This window comes from Schistocerca cancellata, chromosome 3 (genome assembly GCF_023864275.1).
Source record: "Schistocerca cancellata isolate TAMUIC-IGC-003103 chromosome 3, iqSchCanc2.1, whole genome shotgun sequence".
NCBI lineage: Eukaryota > Metazoa > Arthropoda > Insecta > Orthoptera > Acrididae > Schistocerca > Schistocerca cancellata.
In genome coordinates this window covers 376631651-376652547 of record NC_064628.1, presented here as the reverse complement: position 1 = coordinate 376652547, position 20897 = coordinate 376631651, and positions in this window count along the sequence as shown.

Here is a 20897-nt window from a genome sequence, read left to right as displayed (position 1 = left end):
AAGTCTTTCTGCTTGGCGAAATTGCTTCCCTAATGACGGTGTCTCTCAGGCGAATATTGGGTTCAGCGAAGGATAACAGCTTGTCATTCCATTCTCACCAAAATTTTATACTGTTGTGGATCCTCCAGCTTCAACTCCTTCATCAAGTGGGAATAACAGCCGTTTTTCTAGTCCATTCTTTGAATCCACAGCCGAAGCCGAACCAAGCAGCTTCTTTTTTACCACGTCTTCCTTCCGATTTTTTCGTTATAATGAAAGCCGCAGCTAGGGGGTTATTCTGAGCCTTGTCTTCTGGAAATATTTAAACGGCTATTATAACGAGCGACTTATAGTTCATATAAACTGCATGAAAACAATTAAACGCAGCATCATAGTGACCAACTAAAACACAAATAAATGTAGAGCCCTTAAAAAACATAAAATATTCGAAAGTCTCGAAAGCGAACTAAAGCCGCCGATTTACATGCTGGAAGTTATCAACAATCGCACGAAACACGTAGAGCAGACGACGTGACAGAGACGTCCCATACAAACGCTTTTTTGTGGTTGGACGTTCTACCGCATGGAGCGATGTAGTAGACAACGATTACCTTGTGAGAGTCGCAAGTCTAGTGTAAAACAGGCTTTACAATCACTTCCTCATAGAAGCGTCTTATTGTTTAAATTACAGAGAATGATTGTAGCAGATGTTCCACCCACTAACTGTTCTTGAGATTAATGAACTACAACGTTTGTTCGCTGTTTGTCAGTTGCCCTTCTCAGTCTGTCGTCTGCGCATACGTGAAGCACTTTCATAGCCATGAGTATAGGATCCAAGCTTTTCCATCTAACAGTGATCGTACGCGTGAATCTCGTGCAAGTGGCCTCATCCACTTAGCAGAGGCCAGAGGAACCGGTGCATCATGGGTAATATTACAAGCTCACACATCCCATGTAGAACACCAAATGTGTACGTACCAAGGAGGTTTGTAGGTGTCTGTGGTACATACCACAGTGTATGTATATCTATGGAATGGGCATAGGCTACTGCGAACGTTCCTAACATCAAAGCGGACTAGTCAAATGATTTTGGAACGATGCTGCTTATCCACAATTCGCTGTAATGCCAAAACTTGAGTATAACACATATTCACCTCGTTTTACACACGTTTCTGCTTGTTTGAGTTTTACTAACAGCTATAGTGGAGTATTGCTACAAACGCCAAGAGAAGTATGTGAAAAGAGGACCAGTTACTTTACTTACGCATCTACAACAAATATATACTGTAAATGTCATATTAATAAGGCCAATTCATACTGCCTGTCACGGCACCGTCACGGAATTACAATGTCACGTCATGGTGCATTCACACTGTCTGTTGCCTAAGACACGGCAAGTCAAGTAAAGTCATTTGAACTCAGTTCGGATGGATGTCCTCAACTGTTTTTTTCACGGGAATTTCGATCTTTGCAACAGGATTTTCAATCGTTTTATGTGCAAAGTGCACATCCACGTACACAACGTGACAGCTTACGTATATGGATGTTGGTGTCCACATTTGTTCGAAAATGAGATTTATTATACTCAAATGGTTTTCAGCTTCCAATGGCAGCTTGCGCATTAGAGAAGGAAGACAGAAGTGCAAGACAACACAAAGGAGACTACAGTTCCGAAAAATGTTACAGAAGGGTAATTTCACACACTATACAAGGAGCTCGAGGAATAGGAACCTGCATTTTATATTTTAGAAAGTCGAAGCGTACAGTTTTTTTATTTGTTTCGTCAAATGGCACCAAGAATTTCTAAAAGGAACACAGTGTTACGAGCTGCCATCATATCCCTTGAAAGATTAGTTTGTTTAAGGTTAACTTTCTTTACAGACGAATGGAAAAACTGGTGGAAGCAGACCTCGGCGAAGATAAGTTTGAATTCCTAGTAATGTTGGAACACGTGAGACTATTTTGACCCTATGACTTATCTTGTTGTTGTTGTTGTGGCCTTCAGTCCTGAGACTGGTTTGATGCAGCTACTCTATCCTGTGCAAGCTTCTTCATCTCCCAGTACCTACTGCAGCTTATATCCTTCTGAATCTGCTTAGTGTATTCATCTCTTGGTTTCCCTCTACGATTTTTACTCTCCACGGTGCCCTCCATTACTAAATTGGTAATCCCTTGATACCTCAGAACATGTCCTACCAACCGATCCCTCCTTCTAGCCAAGTAGTGCCACAAACTCCTCTTCTCCCCAATTCTATTCAATCCCTCCTCATTAGTTATGTAACCTACCCATCTAATCTTCAGCATTCTTCTGTAGCACCAAATTTCGAAAGCTTCTATTCTCTTCATGCCTAAACTATTTATAGTCCATGTTTCACGTCCATACGTGGCCACACTCCATGCAAGTAGTTTCAGAAACGACTTCCTGACACTTAAATCAGTACTCGATGTTAACAAATTTATCTTCTTCAGAAATGCTTTCCTTGCCATTGCCAGTCTACATTTTACATCCTCTCTACTTCGACCATCATCAGTTATTTTGCTCCCCAAATAGCAAAACTCCTTTACTACTTTAATACCCTACTTTCAAGACACTGTTCATGCTGTTCTATTGCTCTTCCAAGTCCTTTGCTGTCTCTGACAGAATTACAATGTCATCGGCGAACCTCAAAGTTTTTATTTCTTCTCCATGGATTTTAATACCTACTCCGAACTTTCCTTTTCTTTCCTTTACTGCTTGCTCAAAATACAAATTGAATAGCATGGGGGAGAGGCTAGTACACTGTCTCACTCCCTTCCCAACCACTGCTTCCCTTTCACGTCCCTCGACTCTTATAACTGCCATCTGGTTTCTGTACAAATTGTAAATAGCCTTTAGCTCCCTGTAATTTACCCCTGACACCTTCAGAATTTGAAAGAGAGTAGTCCAGTCAACATTGTCAAAAGCTTTCTCTTAAGTCTACAAATGCTAGAAACGTAGATTTGCCTTTCCTTAATCTTTCTTTTAAGACAAGTCGTAGGGTCAGTACTGCCTCACGTGTTCCAACATTTCTACAGAATCCAAACTGATCTTCCCCGAGGTCGGCTTCTACCAGCTTTTCCATTCGTCTGTAAAGAATTCGCGTTAGTATTTTGCAGCTGTGACTTATTAAACTGATGGTTCGGTAATTTTCACATCTGTCAACACCTGCTTTCTTTGGGATTGGAATTATATTCTTCTTGAAGTCTGAGGGAATTTCGCCTGTCTCATACATCTTGCTCCCCAGATGGTAGAGTTTTGTCAGGACCAGCTCTCCCAAGGCTGTCAGTAGTTCTAATGGAATGTTGTCTACTCCCGGGGCCTTATTTCGATTTAGGTCTTTCAGTGCTCTGTCAAACTCTTCACGCAGTATCATATCTCCCATTTCATCTTCATCTACATCCTCTTCCATTTACATAATATTGTCCTCAAGAACATCATCCCTGTATAGACCCTCTACATACTCCTTCCAGCTTTCTGCTTTCCCTTCTTTGCTTAGAACTGGGTTTCCATCTGAGCTCTTGATATTCATGCAAGTGGTTCTCTTTTCTCCAACGGTCTCTTTAATTTTCCTGTAGGCAACATCTATCTTACCCCTTGTGCGATAAGCCTCTACATCCTTACATTTGTCCTCTAGCCATCCCTGCTTAGCCATTTTGCACTTCCTGTCAATCTCATTTTTGAGGCGTTTGTATTCCTTTTTGCCTGCTTCATTTACTGCATTTTTGTATTGTCTCCTTTCATCAATTAAATTCAATATCTCTTCTGTTACCCAAGGATTTCTATTAACCCTCGTCTTTTTACCTACGAGATCCTCTGCTGCCTTCACTATTTCATCTCTCAAAGCTACCGAGTCTTCTTCTACAGTATTTCGTTCCCCCATTCCTGTCAATTGTTCCCTTATGCTTTCCATGAAACTCTGTACAACCTCTGGTTCTTTCAGTTTATCCAGGTCCCATCTCTTTAAATTCCCACCTTTTTGCAGTTTCTTCAGTTATATTCTACAGTTCATAACCAATAGATTGTGGTCAGAATCCACATCTGCCCCTGGAAATGAATTACAATTTAAAACCTGGTTTCTAAATCTCTTCCTTACCATTATATAATCTATCTGAAACCTTCTAGTATCTCCAGGGTTCTTCCATGTATACAACCTTCTTTCATGATTCTTGAACCAAGTGTTGGCTATGATTAAGTTATGCTCTGTGCAAAATTCTACCAGGTGGCTTCCTCTTTCATTTCTTAGCCCTAATCCATATGCACCTACTACGTTTCCTTCCGTCCTTTTCCTACTGTTGAATTCCAGTCACCCATGTCTATTAAATTTTCGTCTCCCTTCATGATCTGAATAATTTCTTTTATCTCATCCTACATTTCATCAATTTCTTTATCAGCTGCAAAGCTAGTAGGCATATAAGCTTGTACTACTGTAGTAGGCATGGGCTTTGTGTCTATCTTGGCCACAATAATGCGTTCACTATGCTGTTTGTAGTAGCTTACCCACACTCCTATTTTTTATTCATTATTAAACCTACTCCTGCATTACCCCTATTTGATTTTGTATTTATAACCCTGTATTCAGCTGACCAAAAGTGTTGTTCCTCCTGCCACCGACCTTCACTAATTTCCACTATATCTAACTTTAAGCTATCCATTTCCCTTTTTAAATTTTCTAACCTACCTGCCCAATTAAGGGATCTGACATTCCACACTCCGATCCATAGAATGCCAGTTTTCTTTCTCCTGATAACGACGTCCTCCTGAGTAGTCCCCGCACGGAGATCTGAATGGGGGACTATTTTACCTCCGGAATATTTTACCCAAGAGGATGCCATCATCATTTAATCATACAGTAAAGCTGCATGCCTTCGGGAAAAATTATGGCTGTAGTTTCTCCTTGCTTTCAGCCGTTCGCAGTACCACAACAGCAAGGCCGTTTTGGTTAGCGTTACAAGGCCAGATCAGTCAATCATCCAGACTGTTGCCCCTGCAACTACTGAAAAGGCTGCTGCCTCTCTTCAGGAACCACACGTTTGTCTGGCCTTTCAACATATACCCCTCCGTTGTGGTTGCACCTACAGTACAGCTATCTGTATCATTGAGGCATGCAAGCCTCCCCACCAACGGCAAGGTCCGTGGTTCATGGGGGGCGGGGGGGGGATGACTTATCTTAGAAGATAGATTAAGTAAAGGCAATCCTACATTTCTAGCATTTGTAGACTTAGAGAAAGCTATTGACAATGTTAACTGGAATACTCTCTTTCGAATTTTGAAGGTGGCAGGGTCAAATACAGGGAGCGAAAGGCTATTTACAATTTGTGCAGAAAGCTGATGGCAGCTATAAGAGTCGAGGGGCAGAAAAGGGAAGCAGTGGTTGGGATGGGAGTGAGACAGGATTGTAGCCTGTCTCTGATGTTATTCAATCTGTATAGTGAGCAAGCAATAAAGGAAACAAAAGAAAAATTTGGAGTAGGATTTAAGTCATGGTGAAGAAATAAAAACTTTGAGGTTTGCCAATGACATTGTAATTCTGTCAGAGACAGCAAAGGACCTGGAAGAGCTGTTGAACAGATTGGACAGTGTCTTGAAAGGAGGTTATAAGATGAACATCAACAAAAGCATAACGATGATAATGGAATGTAGTCGAATTAAATCAGGTGATGCTGAGGGAATCAGATTATGAAATGAGACACTTAAAGTAGTAAATGAGTTTTGTTATTTGGGGAGCAGAATAACTGATGATGGCTAAAGTAGAGAGATATAAAATGTAGACTGGGTATGGCAAGGAAACCGTTTCTGAAGAAGAGAAATTTGTTAACAATGAATATAGATTTAGGCATCAGGAAGTCTTTTCTGAAAGTATTTGTATGGAGTGCAGCCACATATGGAAGTTAAACATGGATAGTAAATAGTTTAGACAAGAAGAGAATAGAAGCCTTCAAAATGTGGTACTACAGAAAATTGCTGAAGATTAGATGGGTCGATCACATACCTAATTAGAAAGTGCAGAATAAAATTGGGGAGAAGAGGAATGTGTGGCACAACCTGACTAGAAGAAGGGATCAGTTGGTAGGACACGTTCTGAGGCACAAAGGGATGAGTACACTAAGCAGATTCAGAAGGTTGCAGTAGCTAGTCGGAGATAAAGAAGCTTGCACAGGATAGAGTAACATGGAGAGCTGCATCAGACCAGTCTTTGGACTGAGGACCACAACAACAATAACAAGGTTAACTTTGGGTGGTAGTTTACAGAAAATTTTTGTGCAGTTGTCATATCGCCCTAAATACGTTTCCCTTCACAATTTATAGGTTTTCTTTACTTTTGTATTTGGCTTTTAATTGTTAAAGTGCCTTATTTGAAGTGGGGTTGGCTAATGAAACCACTTACACATTGCCCACTGATACTTGCAAAACTGTTTCACACACAGTCCAGAGAGCCACTTAACAATAAATAAGCCTGCCTCAATTACATATTTAACCAAACAACTTGCAGTATCTGAAGGCTTCAGTCCATTTATTTATTCAACACTGAAATGCCTAACAACATACAAATAAGGTTTGTGTACTAATCAATCCGATTCTACCTACAATACATTTTTCACTTCAAGTTACAGCCATATTGAAATCCATTTCATTGTAAAATACACAATATGGTACGGGAATGTATAAAAATCCACTTTAAAAATGTAGTAGAGGGCAAGTGATTTAGTACACTCAAGGGATACAATTCAGACTGCTGTCTCACTGCTTCAATTAATCTTCCATCATTTATTATAAATTTTAACAAACCAAATAACGATGAACAGACTGCTGGTATCAACTATGGAAAGTACAATGAAACAAAAGAAAAAAGGTATGGAGATCTGTCCATGGCCATGTATTGGGAGGAAATGAGCTGGAGAGTCGTGCAATCAACAACAGATGGATGAAGTCAGCCATCAAAACTTTCTTCCCAAGAAACTTTGACAGTGCCCTGATGAAATATGACATCGTGGAATCGCCAGTGTGGATGCTGCCATCTTGAAACTCGTTGCAGAATGTTTTGATGGGATGTGATGGCCAGAGTGAATTGGCCTATATGAGGCACTTTATATATTGAAAAATACGAGACACAGTATTGTAGAAATAGTTTCTGCGATTTGTGGCCATGTGTTGATGAGACAACTGCTAGATAAATGCCACTTCACATTGACTGCCTTATCACATCCTGTTCTGTCAAAAGATTCTGCAATGCATTTCAAATAGCGGCATCCACACTGGCTGTCCCATCATACACGTCATGTCAGGGCACCATCAGGGTTTCTCGGGAAGAAAGTTTTGATGACTGAGTTCATCCACCTGTTGTTGATGACATAACTCGCGAACTCATATCCTCCCAATACATGGACATGCACAGATCTCCATACCTTTTATTTTATTCATTGTAGTGTCCTTAGTTCAGTGTTTTTCAACCTGTGGGTTGCGATCTCCTGGGGGGTTGCAAAGCCTTTCTTAGAGGGTCGCGGTCACAGGAGAAAGCAGAAGAAACTTATCCATTTTATGCTCGCTGAGAGCGAAGTGCGAAGACAATAATCACGTCCATACTTGCTGGCGTACTCGGACAACTGAGTGTAGTGACCGAAAACGCGTGACTATGCCCCTGCTGACCTCTTCTCACCCCCACATCTCTAACACAGCAAAGAACATAATTATATCTCTGCTCACAGATCACTGTGGCATGTTTTCACATTGCACTTGATTCCTCGATCAGTATAGCATCAACAGAAAAAAATAAATACATTGCCTTTGAAATCGCTGACATACTTTAACTTTGGTTCTGGGGGTCGCCAGAATATTATTACTTGGAAAGGGGTCACGTCTTCAAAAAGGTAGAAAAACATTGCCGTAGTTAATACCAGCTGTTTGTTGATCGTTATTTGTTGTAAATTGTTTCGTTTTGTTATTTCTTTTGTTAATATTTATAGCAAACGATGAAAGATTAATTGAAGCATTGAGGCAGCAATCCAAACTGTATACATTGACTACAGTAAATTAATTGCCCTCTACTACATTTGTAAAGTGGATTTTTACACATACTCACACCATATTGAATATTTTACAATGAAATGGATTGCAATATGGCTGTAAATTGAAGTGAAAAAGTACTGTAGGTAGAATCAGATTCATGAGTACATATAATTTATTTGTATGTTGTCAGACATTTGCAGTGTTGCGTAAATAAATGGACTGAACCTTCAGATACTGCAAGTTGTTTGGTTAAATATGTGATTGAGGCAGGCTTATTTATTGTTAAGTGTCTCTCTGGATTGTGTGTGAAACAGTTTTGCAAGGATCAGTGAGCAATATGTATGTGGTTTCATTAGCTAACCCCACTACAAATAAGGCACTTGAACAATTAAAATCCAAATACAATATGAAAAGAAAACCTATAAATTGTGAAGGAAATCGTATCGAGGGAAATATGACAATTGCACAAAAATTTGCACTAAACTAGCAACTAAAGTTACCTTTCAATGAACCAATTTTTGTGATGATAGTTCACAACATTGTGTGCCTTTTAGAAATTCTTGGTGCAGCTTGACGAAACAAATGAAATACTGAACACTTAGACGTTTTAAATTGTAAAACGCAGATTAATATTCCTCAAGCTCCTTGTATAGCACATGAAATTCTTCTACTGTACCATTTGATGACTTTTTCGGGCTCACACACATTTTAGTGTTATTTTGCACTTCTGTTTTCCTTCTCTAATATGTAAGCTATCCCTGAAAGCTGCAAAACCACTTGAGCGTAATAAATGTCACTTTCCTACAAATGTGGACTCCAGCATCCTTGTATGTAAGCTACTGCGTTGTGTATGTGTACTTCACATGTAAAAGAATTGAAAGTCATAGTCTGAGGATCGAAATTCCTGCAGTAAAAAAAAAGCATTTGAGGACAGCCATCTGAGTTGAGATCACATGAGCTGAAAAGCTGACTTGCAGTGGCGTCACAATTTGATTACACTTTGATGTGAAGTGCCGTGACGTGACGGTGCCCTGACGGCCAGTGTGAAGTGAACTTAAATTCGCAATTGTAAGTCAGAGTTAAAAGCAAGTCAGTGTAGACATACTGGTGCTATGTTCAAATGTAGACGAAATTTATACTTGACAATCTGATTAATTTCCTCCAATTTATGCAGGTTTTCAAACCCCTGTTTATATCGAAGTCTTTCTGCAAGAGACAGTTTCTTATTAATTTTCATTGTAACATAATTAATTGGAACAGATTTGACAGTATGAATGATATGAAAGAAATAAATAAAAAAATAAAATAAAATATTAATTATTGTATATGTATGATAGTGATTGGTTGTAATTAATATTTGCTTATCTGGAACGTGGACATATAATTATTTGGTATCAGACGCTTGACAATGGCTTTTTCGTAAATGCAATGTTATTCATATTTGACCGTGAAATGTAACTCAAATAATCGGACTTCGTATTTAAATCGTTTCCAAAGACTGCTGCGGTAGGTGAGGACTCAAAATCTCAATATTAGAATAATTTGCCAGCCATGTCAATACGTCGTACAGAGGTGCCTGTCTACCAAACATAAAAAAGTTTACACAGTTAGTTAAATCAGATATATTCAACGAATAAGCCTACAGTTAAATAATTCAACATACTTTCATAAATATAGAATCTTTACAGGGTCGAGTGCCTATTGAGATTGCACCTCACAGTGTTCTTATATAACATCAAATATGGCAGTGTGCCAGTTAATAAATATACGTGCTTCCCACACCAGTTATTGTACAAGACCTACTTTTTCTTCGTGAATACAACATGAGTGTCGTAATTGTATTTTGTTTTATCAGCGGCATAGCGCTGCAGTTCTGTGCCATAGGCTTTATTTATTTGTCAGAGATTAATTATTTAATTAAGATTTCGCGTTTCCGAGGAAACTCATGCACAGCATACAAATGTGCCTTTATATTGCCCCCTGAATTGCGAGGCGAAAGGACACACGTGCAGGCGAGCGATTCACCAAAGACACAAGAAAATATAAGTTATCTATAACTATTTACATGATATACTTTATACAGTATATTATATACATAATTTGAATGACGCACATGCGCTGTAAAAGTTCTTATGTTGGCAAAATAGAGTGCGCGCATGCGCAGAAGCGTCTATGTGACTCTGGCACTGACGTTATATCGTAAATTTAGATCACGCGACGCAGTATTGCAGTTCATATTGTTCGTGTGCGTGCGCGTTTCTTAGTTGTTGCACAAAGAATATATTCCACCAAGATTACATATGAAGAGTACATTCCATGACAGGTAACTTCATTTTAAAATTACAATACTTGTTATAATACAATACAACTTTAGATTGTTGAATGTTCTTAGTTACATAGTATTGCATTGAAATGCTTGAAAGAAAAATGTCTTTTTGTTTCAGGTGCGTTGACCTATACACATCGTGTCATTATTACAGTTTATATTCGTCTGCTGCACAGTAATGTTTCACAGGTTAGTGTCGTCGTGGTAGTTTTTTGATCACAGTAACATCGCTGTATAACAACGTAATTGATGCATAAGCATGTCCATTTCCTATTTCCATTATAGTCGTTGTGATGCAGTTCGTTGTGTCAAAAAGCATTGTATATTACAGATTGGACGTGACCCGTCGAGTAATTGGTCCATATGCAGTTCGTTTTCAATATTCCGTGGAAGCTTGGTTCCAGAACCTCAGGCGGAACCACTATCCTTGGATAGTCCAGGTAAATGTGTCCGTCACATTTCGAGAACATTCCATTCCCTGAAGTTCCAACCAAAATTCTTCCCCTCGTCATGTTGTTTCCTGGACAGGCACGTTGTGACCATTTAATCCAGTTAACATCTTGATGTTAGATACTGTAGTAATATCACTAGACGATGCACCAATTGTGCACTTCACCTTTTCAGTTTTTTGTTAAATATAGCTCACCTAAATGTTTGTAGTTACTTATCAAAGAAATCGTTCATCGCGTTTACAAAGGTACGATGAATGATGAATATCATTAACAGTTTCTTTCACATCGGTTTCTGCATAGTTGCAGACTTAGTAATGTATGTTAATGTCCGTGAACAGTGGTTCACTATCCAATTTTTTTAAAAGGTTTTTCACATTTTGACACTTGTTATCATTCAAATTTTCACATAGTAACAGTTACATTATACATCATTTTTCAAAAAAAAAGTAATCATTCATATACACGTCACATATTTTCTTAGCATAAACGTAATACAGTTACACATAAACATGTTTACATCATCATTACACAGCTATAAATTATTACAGTATGTGACATTTTATTACAAGAATTGCAGATATTTACATTCTCTTTTATGGTTTTACTGGGTTTTTATCGATGTTTTTTGTGATGTCATCTGAAATTAAGATAGGTTAGACACAACATTTATTACATCAGTAGGCAAGACCAGGCGTTTTCACTACTCAATAAATATTCACAATAATAATAGAAGGAAAACTGTAAGATTCCTCGCGTTTTGTGTGTGTGTGTATAGTGTCTGTGTGGCCTTGGCTACTGGTAGATGCTTTTCTTGCTAAGATATGTGCATCTAATCTATTTCTCGAAGTAAAAGATCACTTCACAGATGTCTGTCAGTTCGTCACGTGTCATACCAAGTCAGTGGTACCTACAGTCACATATGTTACGTGAAAAATTAATATATCATTCACTGCTATGTAATCATAAATTTTACCTTAATATTGAATCTTCTTGGTAGTGCCACGACATTGAAATAAAAGTTCTTCTGTCTTGAATTGCGTCATTGGTACAGCTGAAATGAAAATTTCTATACTACTTATTATCTATGTTGTAGCAAACAGAGTTTTGCGAGTTGATTAGCAATGTTTTCATGGATATGACTTTGAAATTATTTAGCATGAAATACTCTAAGATCTCGGTGTGTGTATAGCCCAATAATTTTGTTAGTTCTAGGATGTTGTAACAGATACACACCAGGATGCGGTATGTTAACAATAATATAAGGTCCTTCATATAGCAGAAGCCACTTAGCATTGCGTCGCTTGAGTGCTACAGATTTATGATGAGTACGAAGTAGTACAAGCATTCCTGCCTTGAATTTTTGTTTTATTTTTATTATGTTTGTGTGATGTTTGTTTCGTGTCTGTGCGTGATTTGTCAGTGTAGTCAATACTTCTTTTATTTTCTGTTCAGATGTGATTTCCTTGTCTGACAACTTAGGTAATGGTTCTATCCATTGATCGTTCTGTTTGCAATTGAACATGATCTCGTTAGGTGTGTAATTTGTATTGTAAATATTTAAGTTATTATGTACATCTTCGAAAAGACTTAGGTAGGACACCCAATTAGTATGTTTTGATGAAATATAGGTACTCATGAATCGGTTTAGTTCTCATAAAAGTCTCTCAGTCGTGTTACATTGTGGACTAAACCTTGAAATAAATATACTTTTAATGTTATTGTCCTTCAAGAAATGTCTTTAGGTTTTCTTACGTGCATCAGGTAATCACTTGAGAATCGGCGTATTATAGCACTTGCAGTGGCGGATTTTAAAGCATGAAGTTTTACATGTTTAGAAAATATATTGTAAAAAGCTAAGATATATTTGACCCCTCCAGAGCTTGCTGGATGCGGTCCACTTATGTCAGTACACAGAATTTCCAGGAGTTTACTCGGTAAAATAGAATGTATCTGTTTTTGTGGATAAATTCTCAGGTTTTGATTTTTGACATATGACAGATGTTTTCATTTCCCTGTAAATTTCTCTTCTCATATTGCTAAAATAACAGTATGTGCTGAGCTTTGACAATCACTTTTTGTCCTATAATGACCCTAAACTAAGTGTGTGTGCCAAATCAAATTATGTTCAGACTCTCTGGGAATGCATACACGCCAGTTAGTAGCATTTGGATGTCGGCAATAAAGTAATACATCATTGTGTAACTTGTAATACTTAGTCAAAGGATGATTGTGTTTTTCTACCAGTAATGTTATTGTCTTATACAAGTGAGGATCAGATTTTTGTAATTTAGCCATGTTTCTACACATATCAATATAATATTGGTGATACTGCTTGTCTTGCATTAAGAGAATCCTGTAGTCATTTATGTTTTCTAAGTCACTGTTGGTTTCATTCATACCTTGTGGAAGTCTAGACAAAGAGTTGGCAGTGGTGTTGTCCTTAACTTTTATGTACTTAATTTCAAAAGACTAGTTCTGAAGAGTAACTGCCCATCGTGATAGTGTAGGATGTACAAGTTTACAAGTTAACAAAAATTTCAGGGCCTGGTGATCAGTATAAATTACTGTATGTTTGCCAAATAAATAATAATTGAATTTCTTGAATGCCTAGACTATGGAAAGTGTTTCTAACTCAGTAGTGGAGTATGTACGCTCACATTCACTTAGAGTACGACTTGCAAATACAATATTTCTCATCTGTTCCTTTTCTTTATTCTTTACAACTTGAAACAGGCAACAACCCAAGCCAGAACATGAAGCGTCACAAGTCATACAAAAATCTAAATTGAAATCTGGATGGCGTTCATATGTTTGCATTCACTAAAGCATGTTTAATTGTATTAAAGTCATTCTGGCACTGTTCTGACCAGATGCAAACTTGATTCTTTCTGAGTAGATTTAACAGATGTTTAATGTTCAAAAGTGGTTGTGGTAAAAAAGTCTCAAAAATGAATATAGCCCAAGGAATGATTTTAACTGCAGTTTTGTTCGAGGGCTAGGAAAGTTTCTGATAGCATCTAATTTACTGGGATCAGAACGTATGCCCTGTGAATTAATGATATGTCCTAAATATTTAATCTCACTGCAACCAAATTTTGATTTTCTAAGATTGGCTGTGACTCCAGCTTGTGCAAATTTTTCTAAAATTCTTTGAAGTGTGTCAATGTGTTCATTCCAAGACTGTGTTGCTATCAGTATATCATATACATAGTGTGTGACTGTCTCAACTAAATCATCGCCAAGCATGGTATCCAGGGCTGTAATGAATACTCCAGAACTGACATTCAATCCGAAGGGTAGAACAAAAAACTGATAGGTTCGACCCCTGAATATAAATGCAGTATATTTCCGAGAATCAGGAGTGATACCTACTTGCCAAAATGAATTAGCGAGATCTATTGTGGAAAAATATTTTGCATCTAGAAATTTCTGTAATTGCTCGTCTAAATTTTCGGGTTTTGTGTGAACCGGTAAAGTTATTTCATTAATTTCTCATGCATCTAACACTAGCCTAATGCTACCATTTGGTCTTTTGACAACAAGTAGAGGACTACAGTAAGGTGAGGTGACTGGTTCAATGATTTTCCAGTCTAACATTTGTTTTAGTTCTTGCCACACAGCAGGTCGTTGAGATAACAGTACGTTATATGTCTTGTAGTAGAATATCTTGTGAGGCTTAACTTCAATCTCGTAGACATACATGTTGTTAACACCTAATCGTTTGGTAAAAACTTGTAAATATTTGGATAACACTTCCTGTAGTTTCATACGTTCATGTACACTGAGAGCTGTAGCTTCATTTATCTTATGATCAATCAATGTTTTCAAGTCCACTAGCTCTGTGTCAGATGAGTGTGTGTGTGTGTGTCTTGAATGTCATTGTCAAGTACTAACTGAACCTTGAACCCTGTACAGTGTTTGTCATGCTTTAGAGTTCTCCTGTCCAAATCAATAATTACACTGCCTTTATCATTTAAAATACATTTACCTTTGGAGAAGTCTATAATGCAGTCCGTCTCGCTCATAATATCTAATCCTAATATGCAATTTGTCACAAGGTTTCGTACAAGCAGGAATGGCCATTGTACGGTTCCATTACCTATTTTAATGTTTACAAAAACTTGCTTCTTAACCCTACATGACTTATTACCTATAGCAGTAGTTATTTTACAGTTTTGGGCAGGAAACTCAGGCATAGGTTCCAATTCACACATCTTTTTATAGAAATTAAAAGACAAAACGCTCACAGCTGCACCTGTATCTAAGATAATAGTAGTTGGAATCCCACCCACTACACCGGTAACAGAGGCTAAAACAATTTCATTTGTGTTTGGAAGACATTGTGTACTTTCTTGCAAAAGTTCATCTGATATATTCTCATTGTGGTTGTAACTTATAAATAAAACAGGTAGTTTTTGTTTACAGTTATTAGACATATCAATATTTTGTTGTTCAATGGTGATGTCAAATAACTGATTAACATTGAAGTCACCCCCCAAGAATTCTTCAGCCACGACCTGGGCATATAATTGACTTTTTCTCGTTTGTTGGATTAGCATTTGTATTAGGATCTGACACAGATTGACGTTGTGTATCAGGTGTTACTTCTATTATATTCACATTCGGATATTGCCTGTTGTGATCTCCAAACTTTTGTGGTTGTTGTTGCTGTTCCGCATTATGACTTACGTGTCGGTTGTAAGGTATGCTCCAATTTTGTCCTGGTGGCTGCTGTGGTATAGCAGTGTTTGACTAAAAGTATTGATCGCTACAAGTCCAGCCTTGATGCTGTCTTAGCTCGTAGTTATTATTGTTTCTGTTTCTGTTTGTGTTTTTGTTGTTATATTTGTATCCATTGTTACCATTGTTGTTGTGGTTAGTACCACGGTGCCTTTTGTATGGATTGCCGCATGAAGTGTTATTACTGTTGTTTCTATTGGAATATGCGTGTTGATTTTGATTTCCGTATTGAGACGGCATGTGAGTTGGCTGTTTTTGCTGTACTGTGTATCCAACTGTGGCGCACAAAAATTGATTTGGCAAGCCTGCATGTTTTGCATACCACTAATATAAAAATTGTGGCTGTTGTTTTGCCGAGCAAAGCGCTGATCTTCTAGTAACATGTCAACCGAATCTAAAGCTGTTAAAAAATAATCTGGATCGTCATCCGGGATATGCAAGAGTTTTTCTTTAATGTTGAAAGGCAATTTGGCCTTCAATGCACGGAGTATATCACATGTTGCGACTGGTTCGTCCAAAAAATGTCCCATGTTCAAGTATTTTTCAAAATGTCTGTGTAAGTTACCATGTTTACTGTTAAAAGTTTCAGGTTCTAAAATTTGTCTTCTGAGTCGCTCCTGGACGGATTGCGACCAGAATTTGTTCAGAAAAGCACGCTCAAACTCACTGTACATGGTACATACGCCAGCTTGAGTGTATGTGCAGACAGCTGCATCGCCTTGGATGTAACCGACAACATATGAAATCTTTTCTGGTCACTCCAAGTGCTTGGAAATGCGTTACTAAAAGATTTAAGAAAAATCACTGGATGAATGGTTCGTTTTTCTGGGATAAAAGTCAGACATTGCCTGTGTTTTATTAAGCTTTCTTCTTCCTTTGCATTATAATACGGATTTATTCCACTGCAGTTACTGTAATGTTCAGATGACGAGTAATTACGATAATGTTGCTGTGGTTTACCATAATAATAGCTTGTGTTTGTGTTTGCACAACGTGGTATGTGTTGTTGTCATGGCGTGTTTTTTTCTTGTGTGTTTTGTTCTTATGTGTTTGTCGTGTGCGGCATGTGTGCGTCATACTCATATGTATATTGGTTTCTGAGCTGTACATTTTGACTAATATTTGCGTTATATTCCGACTGTAGTTGATCTGTGAATCGTTTCATTGGTGCAGTAACAGACTATACTGCGTCACTAATCACCTGTTTGTTATTAGTGATGTATTCCGCTACGGAGTCGTGCACAATTGTTGGTAAATTTTCACGTATTCATCTATCAAAATGTTTGTCTTTGTTCTCTACCCAATCATGAAATTCTTTATTAATATTTTGAAAATGAGCTGTGGCATCAGATTGTAATCTGTCAGTCAGGTGTTGTTCAACATCATCAAATTTATTCTGCACGTCAGTAATTCGTTTTTCAAGGTTGTCATGTACCGAAGGATATATTTGAATTTGTTCAGTAAGAGCTTCACATGTGACACTAAGGTTTTTTATTTGCGTCTGTAAAAGTGCTATGTCATTTGTAGTCTTTTCTTGTATCGTATTAAGCTTGGAAAATTTCGTACTGAGTTCAGTCATCTGTTTGGTCAGTGTGGCGTCTATAAGTTCCACACGTTTACATAAAGAGTCATTACATGTCTTGATTGCTATGAGATTAGATTTAATTTCGTAATTTTGTGTCTTTAAGGTTGCCATATTTTCTGCATTTTGTTTCATTAGCATTTGTAACATGTTGGCAATGTTTACTGTTTGTAAGGTCTCAGCCCCCGTCGTGTCATTAGACGTGACGTGATGTATTGACATAGGCTCTGACTGGGACATCGAAATTTTTGTGGTGGACGGCCTATTGTCAAAATTTCCGTTAACACTTGCGTGAATATTTGATGAGTCGTCACTACCAGTTGCTGTCGTAAAGTCATTTTCTAACATTTTCTCGCGTTCGAGTCGGATTGTGTCTGAATAGTATGTCTTTGCTGTTCCATCTTTGAGTATTGTTTTGTAGTTATGACCATGCCACATGTAAGATATGTTTCAAGAAAATGAAGTTTGCACTGGTTTTAAAATAAAATGCAGTTGCACATGAATCGCCCGTAGCAACAATGGCTGTTTGTTAATTTAAAAATGTAAACTCAATATCGGATTATTCTTAATGGCTGCTGGCCATGTTACAACGTATCGTACAGCAGTCGGCCATATTGTACCCTCGTGTATTGGTATTGTTGCAGAAGTTATTGTTTAAGGAAAAGTACTGAGAATGAAATTTATCACTGCAAACTGCTACGCACGAAAGAAATACTACAGAATCTACTGAAAAGCTGATGCACTGAATTATGCATCTGGTTAAGCCTGCCAATGCAAAGATGTTGCGTCTTACCTTAGTTTGCAGGAAGCTTCGTTGCGTCTTCTCGCAAAATTTTAGAATTGGAAAAATCTTCAGATTTTTGTTATTTCACATATATTGACGTCCAGGTCCAGAAAGTTGATTTTTCACATGAAACAAAGAGAACAATGTAACAAATGACAAAATAACAAGTCCGACACGCAGTCGCCAATATAAAATATATAAATAAAAAAAATAAAATATTAATTATAGTATATGTATGATAGTGATTGGTTGTAATTAATATTTGCTTATCTGGAACGTGGACGTATAATTATTTGGTATCAGATGCTTGACAATGGCTTTTTCGTAAATGCAATGTTATTCGTATTTGACCGTGAAATGTAACTCAAATAATCGGACTTGGTATTTAAATCGTTTCCAAAGACTGCTGCGGTAGGTGAGGACTCAAAATCTCAATATTAGAATAATTTGCCAGCCATGTCAATACGTCGTACAGAGGTGCCTGTCTACTAAACATAAAAAGTTTACACAGTTAGTTAAATCAGATATATTCAACGAATAAGCCTACAGTTAAATAATTCAACATACTTTCATAAATATAGAATCTTTACAGGGTCGAGAGCCTATTGAGATTGCACCTCGCAGTGTTCTTATATAACATCAAATACGGCGGTGTGCCAGTTAATAAAATATACGTGCTTCCCGCACCAGTTATTGCACAAGACCTACTTCTTCTTCATGAAACATAAGAGCGTCGTAATTGTATTTTGTTTTATCAGCGGCATAGCGCTGCAGTCCTGTGCCATAGGCTTTATTTATTTGTCAGAGATTAATTATTTAATTAAGATTTCACGTTTCCGAGGAAACTCACGCACGGCATGCAAATGTGCCTTTATAAGCAGTGCAACAGAAAACCTAACAGAATTGTTGACTTTCACTTCTCTTATTACTCCAGAATTCGAGAATTCTTGTCGTATTTTTTATTTCTTTGTGTGTAGTGAATGTTTTACTTTTCTGAAGAGGTGGCGAAAAGATATTATAGATGTTTTACGTGTGTATAAAAATCAGAAGGGTAAATAAAGAAAAATTGAAAATAAAAATGGACAAGCAAGTGGTGCAAATCGCTTACTATATTTTCTGTAACAATTTCATAGATCCAAATGCGTCGTTTTTTTGTGTCACGTTGGAGTCATCTACAGTCTCATTGCAACATAATTCACTAGACGAGATATTCGACAATATGAATAAGTGCAATACAAAACGTAAAAAACTATTGTTGGCTATCAGTTCTTGTGCTGGTACCGAAAAAAACGTAAATAAAGTGGAATCTGAGTTATACTGTGACGAAAAGGTACAATATCATTGGTATTCACTTCTTCAAACCAACTTCAGTTTCGGGTATCACTTTGTTAAGATGTCTGTAAAACGCATACAAAAAGTTTCATGGTACTTTTGAAGATCTATCTATCTTTAGTAGTGAAGTAATAAATGGTCTAAGTGCTGTACACGCTGAAATGCGCCATCAAGAATCACGTAACTTGACCTGCAACATATGTCGCAGACAGAATTCTCGTTCTGCGTATCTGAATGCTCACTCCATAGGTATTTATACTGTGTCGTACGTACCAAAGAGTTCGCTTAGAAGTTCATTAACCAATAGGAATGCTACATCTACATCTACATCTACATCCACACTCCGCAAGCCACCTGACGGTGTGTGGCGGAGGGTACCTTGAGTACCTCTATCGGTTCTCCCTTCTATTCCAATCTCGTAGAAGGATTGTCGGTATGCCTCCGTGTGGGCTCTAATCTCTCTGATTTTATCCTCATGGTCTTTTCGCGAGATATACGTAGGAGGGAGCGATATACTGCTTGACTCCTCGGTGAAGGTATGTTCTCGAAACTTCAACAGAAGCCCATACCGAGCTACTGAGCGTCTCTCCTGCAGAGTCTTCCACTGGAGTTTATCTATCATCTCCGTAACGCTTTCGCGATTACTAAATGTAACAAAGCGCGCTGCTCTCCGCTGGATCTTCTCTATCTCTTCTATCAACCTTATCTGGTACGGATCCCACACTGCTGAGCAGTATTCAGGCAGTGGGCGAACAAGCGTGCTGTAACGTACTTCCTTTGTTTTCGGATTGCATTTCCTTAGGATTCTACCAATGAGTCTCAGTCTGGCATCTACGTTACCGACGATCAACTTTATATGATCATTCCATTTTAAATCACTCCTAATGCGTACTCCCAGATAATTTATGGAATTAACTGCTTCCAGTTGCTGACCTGCTATATTGTAGCTAAATGATAAGGGATCTTTCTATGTATTCGCAGCACATTACACTTGTCTACATTGAGATTCAATTTCCATTCCCTGCACCATGCGTCAATTCGCTGCAGATCCTCCTGCATTTCAGTAAAATTTTCCATTGTTACGACCTCTCGATATACCACAGCATCATACGCAAAAACCCTCAGTGAACTTCCGATGTTATCCACAAGGTCATTTATGTATATTGTGAATAGCAACGGTCCTACGACACTCCCCTGCGGCACACCTGAAATCACTCTTACTTCGGAAGACTTATCTCCATTGAGAATGACATGCTGCATTCTGTTATCTAGGAACTCTTCAATCGAATCACACAATTGGTCTGATAGTCCATATGCTCTTACTTTGTTCATTAAACGACTGTGGGGAACTGTATCGAACGCCTTGCGCAAGTCAAGAAACACGGCACCTAACTGGGAACCTGTGTCTATGGCCCTCTGAGTCTTGTGGACGAATAGCGCGAGCTGCGTTTCACACGATCGTGTTTTTCGAAACCCGTGCTGATTCCTACAGACTAGATTTCTAGTCTCCAGAAAAGTCATTATACTCGAACATAACACGTGTTCCAAAATTCTACAACTGACAGACGTTAGGGATATAAGTCTATAGTTCTGCACATCTGTTCGACGTCCCTTCTTGAAAACGGGGATGACCTGTGCCCCACTTCCAATCCTTTGGAACGCTACGCTCTTCTAGAGAC